Source organism: Glycine soja, chromosome 1, assembly GCF_004193775.1.
Source record: "Glycine soja cultivar W05 chromosome 1, ASM419377v2, whole genome shotgun sequence".
Taxonomy (NCBI): domain Eukaryota; kingdom Viridiplantae; phylum Streptophyta; class Magnoliopsida; order Fabales; family Fabaceae; genus Glycine; species Glycine soja.
In genome coordinates this window covers 19,522,738-19,531,770 of record NC_041002.1, presented here as the reverse complement: position 1 = coordinate 19,531,770, position 9,033 = coordinate 19,522,738, and the positions used below count along the sequence as shown (strand labels likewise).

General features: G+C 33.8%; 1 non-coding gene across 1 annotated transcript; it reads left to right on the top strand.

Moving 5' to 3' along the window:
* Positions 1-6,782: 6,782 nt before the first annotated feature.
* Positions 6,783-6,889, top strand: LOC114368903. The gene has a single exon (XR_003657444.1). It is a non-coding gene; the product is annotated as a small nucleolar RNA R71 (small nucleolar RNA).
* Positions 6,890-9,033: the final 2,144 nt, after the last annotated feature.

Genomic DNA, 9,033 nt, shown 5'->3' with positions numbered 1-9,033 from the left:
AGAAAGCATATTGATATTTTGTTGGTTCAAATATATGTTGATGATATAATTTTTGGATCTACTGATGATTCATTGTGCAAGGAGTTCTCCCTTGATATGCAAAGTGAATTTGAAATGTCAATGATGGGAGAACTAAAGTACTTCCTGGGATTACAAATCAAGCAAACTCAAGGAGGTATATTCATCAATCAAGCCAAGTACTGCAAGGAATTGATCAAAATATTTGGGATGGAAAGTGCAAAACACATGGCTACAGCGATGAGCACTAGCTATTACTTAGATAAAGATGAATCTGGTCAATCTATAGATATGAAACAGTATCGAGGTATGATCGGATCTCTTCTCTATTTATCTGCTAGTAGACCTGATATTATGTTTAGTGTATGCATGTGTGCTAGGTTTCAATCCAACCCCAAACAATAACATTTGAGTGCAGCAAAGAGAATCATGAGATATCTATTAGGAACAATAATTTAGGATTATGGTATCCTAAGAACTCAACATGTAACTTAATAGGATATTTTGATTTTGACTTTGCCGGATCTAAAACTGATAGAAAGAGCACAAGTGGAACTTTTCAATTCATTGGATCTGCTCTTGTCTCATGGCATAGTTAGAAATAAAACAGTGTTGCTTTATCCACTGCTGAAGCGGAATATATTTCTGTCGGTAGTTGTTGTGCACAGATTTTATGGATGAAGCAACAATTATCTGACTATGGTATCCTTCTTGATCGCATACCTATACGGTGTGATAATAATAGTGCCATAAATCTATCCAAAAACCCTGTTCAACATTGTAGAACGAAACATATAGAAATTAGGCACCATTTTCTAAGAGACCATGTTCTAAAGGGAGATTGTTTGCTAGAGTTTGTTGATACAAAGAATTAGCTTGCTGATATCTTTACAAAACCTCTCCCAAAAGATATATTCTTTTCAATAAGAAGAGAATTAGGTCTTTTAGACCTTAGTGATTTTGATAGGTAATGTTTATGATTGATTGATTGTGTTTTGATTAAGTATGACGCTTGTTTATGATTAATTTATTTTACTTTTCTTGTTGGTATAATTAACTCTTAAGATAGTATAAGTTTTTAGACTTAGAAATAAGTTTTCTTTTAGGAAAAGGCTATTGTTTTGTTCTGGTAATCGATTACATGAATATTGTAATCGATTACACTAGAACAGATGGCCTGTAATCGATTACAGTATTCATGTAATCGATTACCAGTAGGCTACCTCCACCTGTAATCGATTACCATTACTTGTAATCGATTACAATGCGTCCTGGTCTATAAATACCACGTTTTTTAGAAACCCCTGCGCAGCCTCTTCCCCCTTGCGACGTTCCTCCATTCCCAAACCTCCAAACCTTCCTATCTTACTCATTTCTTCATCAAATCGACTCCCGTAACTTTCAATCTTCTACTTTTTCATTTTTCTTTTGATTTCACCGATTGAAATCTGCAAAAACTCCATCATATGGAAGAATCATCAAAGAAACGTAAGGGTTCATCCACCTCCGCTTCGACTTCAAGAGCTCATCGTCCCGGAACCAACAGCGCATCCACAGCACCAATTCCACCCTCCTTATCCTCTTCCACACTATTTTCTACCGAAGAACAGCAGAAATGGTACTCAAATCTTTTCTCATCTCGTTCCATTATCGACCCTAAGTTCATTGATATGGAATTCTTTTCTGCTGAAACTTTTGATTGCATTCAAGAATTTCAGAACTTAGGTCTTATACCTTTCATGCCATTACAATTGCCTGTTTATCCTGAATTGGTTAAAGCTTTTTATTGTAACCTTGAAATTTAGGACAACACTTTGATTTCTGAGGTTTTTGGGATAAAAATGGTCATTGACCAATCCCTTTTCCATGACTTAACCCAATTGTCCAGTGACGGTGTACCATTTGAAGGTACACTGAATGACGATTAGAAATTTGATTTCTCTGCACATGATGCCCGCCAGTTGGTTTGCACCAACCATGCAGATATGACCGGACGCCTTCTTGCCGGTTCATTGGCTTTTGAAAGCCGCATCCTTCATTATCTGATTGTGCGGATTTTGCTTCCACGATCTTCCAATCTTGCCCAGGTTTCTGAGGAAGATCTTGTTATCATGTGGGCCTTTCATACCGGGCGTCAACTTGACTGGGCACACCTTGTCAGATATCGCATGCATAAGGCATTGCGATTAAATGCTCCATTGCCATATCCACACCTTGTCACTCTTTTTTTTGCCATTTTCAAATTCCTCTTGATTCTGAACCTTATGTTCCAATCAAGAGATCTTTTTTAATTGGTGCTGCTGTGATTGCTTCTTTTGATTACCGCAAAGAGCATGATGGCTCTTGGGTCAAAAAGGGTGCTTAACCCGCTGATGATGAAGGCAACCTACGAACTGAAGATAGTTCCTCTCTTCTTCGAAAGCTTTTGGACAAGTTCGATGGTCTTCAGACTTTTGTTGGTGACAAGTTTGATGCCATGGAATTGCATGTCGACATGCGGTTCGATGCCATGGAATCAAGGATCACCAAAGTTGAAGAAGATGTCTCCTTCATCCGTACTTGCTTTGATCCACCACCATCGCCTCCATCATCCTCTTAGTTATTTGTTATTATTATGACTAAGTATTATTAGTGATTAAGTATTATTAGTACTTTGTTTTATCGCCGTGTATTTGGCTTTTTGTTGCTCTAGTTCTCATAATTTTGCACTATTATTATATTTCTCGACTTTGTTTTGGTTTATTATGACAATGTATGGATTTATTTTGGTTTAATGTTTGGCTCTGTTTGGATATTGATAGTGTTGCTTAGTTCTTTTTTATGTTGCCAAAGGGGGAGAGAACTTGGGTTAGAAATCAATTAAAATCATTAAAGTTAGGCATACATGCCAAAAGATAGGGGGAGTAAGGGTTGTGTGAACGTGCTATCATCTTGTATATAGCTTGTCTTGATTTCAGGATTGTCATCATCAAAAAGGAGGAGATTGTAGACAAAGGATCAAGCTGATGTTTTGATGATGCCAAAGGATTACATGTTTCTCAAAGTTTTATTCAAGACAAAGAAATCAAAGATATTCAAGATGGATGATCAAGACAGTCTCTAGAGTCTTAGGAAGATTACATTAAATCGGAAGGAAATTCCAATTGAAGTAGCAAAAGGTTTGGCCAAGAAATTTAAGTTAAAAAAGTCTTTTTCAAGAGATTTACTCTCTGGTAATCGATTACCAGAGGATGTAATCGATTACCAGTGGTCAAAACTAATTTACAACAGCTATTAAAATTTGAATTCAAAATTTGCACTGTGTAATCAATTACACATATTTGGTAATCGATTACCAGCAGTTACTGAACATTTTTAATTCAAATTTTAAAGCTTGTAATCGATTACACACATACTGTAATCGATTACCAGAGGAGATTTTCAGAAAATATTCTCAATTGTCACATCTTTTCATTTGGTTCTTGAATGGCTATCAAAGGCTCATATGTATGTGACTTGAGACACGAATTTGCCAAGAGTTTTTCAGAACAAAAAGGTCTTATCCTCTTAAAAAGCAAAATCGTTTCATCCTCTTAAAAATTCCTTGGCCAAAACACTTGTGATTCAATAAGGAATTATTTGAGTGCTCAAATTGTTCAATCTATCTCTTTCAAGAGAGATTACTTCTTCTCTTCTTCTTTATTCTGAAAAAGAATTAAGAGACCGAGGGTCTCTTATTGTAAAGAAATCTGAACACAGAGGAAGGGTTGTCCTTGTGTGGTTCAGATCTTGTAATAGGCTTTTACAAGATAGTGGAACTCTCAAGCGGGTTGCTTGGGGACTGGACGTAGGCACAAGGGTGTGACCGAACCAGTATAAATCTGAGTTTGCAATCTCTCTTCCCTTAAACTCCTTTATTTATTATTGTTTTATATTCATATTCAAATTTTTCTATTTGAATCAATATTTAAGAAATTCATTTTTAAGGGAATTTATAACTTGAATAGAAAGTGAAATAAAATTTTAATTGGGGAAATAGTTTGTGATATCTTAATTCAACCCCCCCTTCTTAAGATATCTGAGGCCACTTGTCTAACAACACATATATTTGTTTGAATATCTGTAAAACATCTTTAAAAGTCATTATCTTTGATTAACACACTATTGAACCCCCTCTTTCTTATGTGATCATTGTTATTTAAAATTAATCCTATGCTTAATTGGATGTATTGTGTTGATGATTTGCGTATGTTAAGAGACCTAGGTAGAGAATGTTTTACACCAAATTTCATGATTAAACCTTTTGGGTAATCTCCCAGATTAATTAATCTTTAACTAATCATCCCTAGAATTTTTTATATCCTTTAACTTAAAATTGATATATCCATAATTGTTGGAGTATTGGTTTAAGGCAAAGAGCATCTTCGGACCTTGATCATAGGCTTTAGTTGATTTTGGGAATCGATAATAACTGTAGGAGGAATTTCATAGGAATCTGAATTAGGGGAAAATTGGTACTGGTGAATCATAATTTCTAGTCACTTTTAATATCATTCAAATCTCTCATTTGAAGAAAATTCCAATAAAAATAACTACAAGCCTCGAAATAATTTTTAAAAATTCCAAAGGTTCCGTAGGCCTCAAAACACTATGGCATGGTCTCACATTGCCAAAAAGCACCACAAAAGTATTTTCTAAAAATAAAAAAAAATAGTGTTTGTCCAACCATAGAAAAATTAGCATTTTCAAGATTCTTGACAAACTCATGATACCCATGGCCCATCAAGGTTCCCTACACCTCAAACATCATGAAAGCAACATGGAAATACCATGGCCTAAAGGAAAAAGAGGAAAGCCCCTCCATACCTAAAGATGCACAACCTTAAAAAGCATTAAAATGGGTTTTTCTTAAGGAACCTGAATCCCTCTCTAAGATAGTTGAGATTGAGTAGCAAAAGCCTCTTTCTTGTGGTTTAAATTTTTAGACAAAAGCTGGAAAGGGGCTAGAGAGGAGGAGAACACCAACACTCAAGAAAGAGAGTTTGAAACAAAAGAGAGATCCATCTCTCTAGATTAGGGTTGGTGCCCCTTTATTAGGGTAGGTCCCTTCAAAAAATCGCATTTGGAGGCCCATTAGGTTAGGGTTAAGGTTAGGGTATTTTACAGTCATTAATAATCTCATTTAATTAGCTCCAATTAATTTAATTAGCCCACAACAAGTGTCGTTTGATCGATAAATTTAATTACCCACTTTTAGACTTAATTTAATGTAATTAAACTAATTAAACAAATTAAGTTCAATTATGTTTAATTACCTCAATTAAAATTTCTGAATCACTAATTAATAGTTACCTTAGAACATTCAATTTCACTAATTAAAGTCATTACAAACTCATTATTAAGTTCATTGTGCAATTAAAACTCTAATTTTGTGTTGTAGTCAAAAGTTCCACATATTTATCGCAATATCATTAATGAGTTGACCAAATCATCTCCCATTGACTTTGACCAACATGAGTCTATCTTTGACTTTTCAAATTTTGAACTTCCCTCCACAAATTTTCAATGTTTCAACTTAACCATTATTAAGATTATTTTTTAATTACTTGATTAATCACTATCATATTTAATTACCCATAATCCTTATTTAAAATAAATAAATCCAAATTAAATGACAATTAAATCACACAAGCACATACTTGTTGAGTTGTAACTTTTAGGGTGTTACAACTTGAGAATATGGAAACCTCCCATTAGAAAGAATTTTCTTTTCTTCTATCATCACTTTTCCTCTCATATTTTCATTTTTCTCTCATTTTATTTCTTTATTTTCTTCCTCACTATCTTTTTCAGTCCCTTTCTATTTTCCAAATTTTTCTCTCTATTTTTTTTATTTCCTTCTCTATTTTCTTTTCACCACTTCACCTAACACCCTACCACTCCTTATTGTAATGGATTTACAATGTTCCTTTTGATTTGTTTGGGTGTTTCTAGATAATTTTTCACTTGATTACTTTGCTAGTTGCTTAGCTCTTTGTCACATTTGTGTCTCCAAATTCTTGATGGAAACATCAATATTCTTTAGTTAAAGAGATATACCTACATGAATTGATTCAAAGTTTCCTCCATCTTGGATGTATGATCCATAGAGGGTTATAATTTCCTTTCAAAAGCTGACCTATTTGAAGAACCTGCATCTTATCTCCAACAAAAAATTGGACTATTTCTCCAGTTAGAATTTTAAGTGTTAGAATAAGGGGAGTCAAAAGGTGGTTTATTGGTTGGGGGAAGGGACATAAAGGTTGGAGTGATAAGGAGGTCATAGGTTTCAATGCTTCCACAAACATATCATACTAATTGCTAACATTTGACGGTAAAAAAGTGTTAGAATAAGGAATATTAGCATTGACCATTTGGATACTCTCCTCCATAAAGATCACAAATCAATGTTGGTTGGTTCTAAACTAACACATTGTGCATGGCTTGAATTTGTTGAGGAACCTGTGAAAGCTGTTTTTTTAAAAGCTTCAATTTATTGAGTGAGAATTTTGTTTTGAGCTAGCAATGTAGATGGTGAATCAATCTCAAACATTCCTTTTATCTTCTTATGTGGAGTTCCTCTATCATGATGAATTAAAGAATCATTCTTCATCATGTTTTCAATGAAACCAATAGCTTCATTTTCTATTTTAGTATACATTGTTCCACTTGCAGAAGCATTCAACATAAGCTTTGTCTGAGGTCTTAAACCTTGACAAAAAGTTTGCATTTGAGTCAGATAATCAATTCCATGATTTGGACACATCCTTAGTAATTGCTTGAATATTTCCCAAGCTTCATAGAGTGGTTCCCCTTCCTTTTGGAAAAATGAAGTGATCTCATTTTTAGCTGTCATGAAACATGAAAGTGGAAACTACCTTTTAAGAAACTTCTCGTCCACTGTATTCCAATATGTGAGACTATCTATGATTAGAATGAGAATGAAGTCAATTCTTGGCCTTCCCTATCAATTAGAGTGAGGAAAAAATATCCAAGCTTAAGCTTGAGGAAAAAATATCAGAAGTTAGAATTGTTTATGTAGAAAAGTCCATTATCAATTGGAGTGTCACTATTCAACCCCCTTTTACATGAGCAATTGATCCACCTTATTAAAGGCCCCAACTTTTCACGTTTTCACCCTTGGTCACTAAGACATAATTCAGCCAAGTCATATATTTAGGTAAAAATATTGGCCAAGTGTGTATATCTTTATGAAACTTATCTTGATGGTACTAGTTATAGGTGATAAGAATGGTGCAATAGTAAGGATTGAAAAGGTTGTGAAGGGACAACTCTTATTCTTCCTCATTGAATGTTAAGTAAGGGGCAAATATATGTTTGTGCTCTTTAACATTATCTAGAATAAGGATCTGCACACTGATTGTAGTTCAATTGTTGGAGAATCTTATGACTGTAGGAAAGGAGTGGTGCTAATAATTTCTTCATTGGTTGAGGACTCCTTATGATCTAGAGATTCATTATGGTTTTGGGAATTAAATGCTGAAGCAAATACATGGCATCATTAGGGTTTAAAAAAATGAAAAGGTGGAGAAAAAAAGGTGTAGATTGGCAATCTTAAGCACTTGGATTTTAAAGAAGATGAAATGAAACAAAAACCAAGGTGAATAGCAATATTTTAGTAAGCATGAGAAACTTTAAAGATAAGCGAGGTTGAAATCATATTTTAAAAGTTTTGTGAAGTAGCCATTATATGCCTATGAAGTAGTAAAGAGAAAAGGTTTTAGCACAACCATGATTTCTCTGTTGTCATTCAATTGGTAATTAAGAGTTGGTCCAAGGAAAAGGCATAGTTTGAGGATAATTGATATGATCCTCGATAGGAATCATATTTTTTTATGGACCTTCCTTGAGTTGGTTATCTTGTTAGATGAATTACAGAGAAAGATAGAAGAAAATAGAAATTAGCGCAAAGATAAAGACTTGTAACAATGATGCAAATTGAGAATGTGAAAGTAAGAAATAACTATAAAAAAAAGGAAAAGATGGGATAGACAGGAAATGAAAAGAAAGGTGTCACACTATAAGAGAGTGATATGTGTAGGATTTTATTTCACATTAAATTCCACTTATAGGCAACATGTAACCCAATCATGATGTTGTAACCGAACTATCATGCAAGTTGTCTCCCAAAGGAGTAAAGGAAGGATTTCATTTAATTATTTAACTAAGAACTAGGTTTTTGTAATTTTTTTGTGATTATCATGAAATAAATAACATAAAATGAATTGAAATAAAAATTAAATAGCAATAAAATAATTAAGTAAAGATAGAAATACTAGACTTGGATGGTGAGATCAACCTTGATGAATGAATGTCTAGATTTGAACTTGGAATTCGCTCGATCCACTATAACTTCACAATTCTTTGCTCATCTCTCTTTCTCATCCCCAATTCACTAATGTATTCCACCCCAACTCCCACATAGTCGCAGATGCTAAACTACCTGCCCGATACCCAATCCCTTGGTCATACCAACACAAGCAATTAACATTAATGGTCAGGAATTAGTGAGACTTAACCAAGATTATTCTATCCCTAGAGATAATCCCAATTAAGTACTTGATTCATGTTCGGATTTCAATAAGGCTCGCCAAAGCACAAGTCAATTCCTGAATTCATCTATAAGATGACAAATAAAATAAAAGCATTAAGTATGGAAAAAAATAAAGAACTCGAGATGAAGTATTGAATTGATAGAATCAAAGTGAAACAAGGTTCATCATTTCCTCTCCTAGGTAGAAGGAATTACACTCACAAAAATAATACAATAAAACCTGGAGTGTCTAATGGAGGTGTCTAGTAGGTGGAAGTCTAAAATATAATTCTAAGAACTACGTGAGACTTCTACACTGTTACAATGAATACCTAACCTCCTACTTATAGAATGATAGCTAGGTTTAATTATGGAGATAATCACAAGAAATTACAAAAAATTATATCTCTAATTAATTTAAGTAATTATTATTTTCTTGAGCT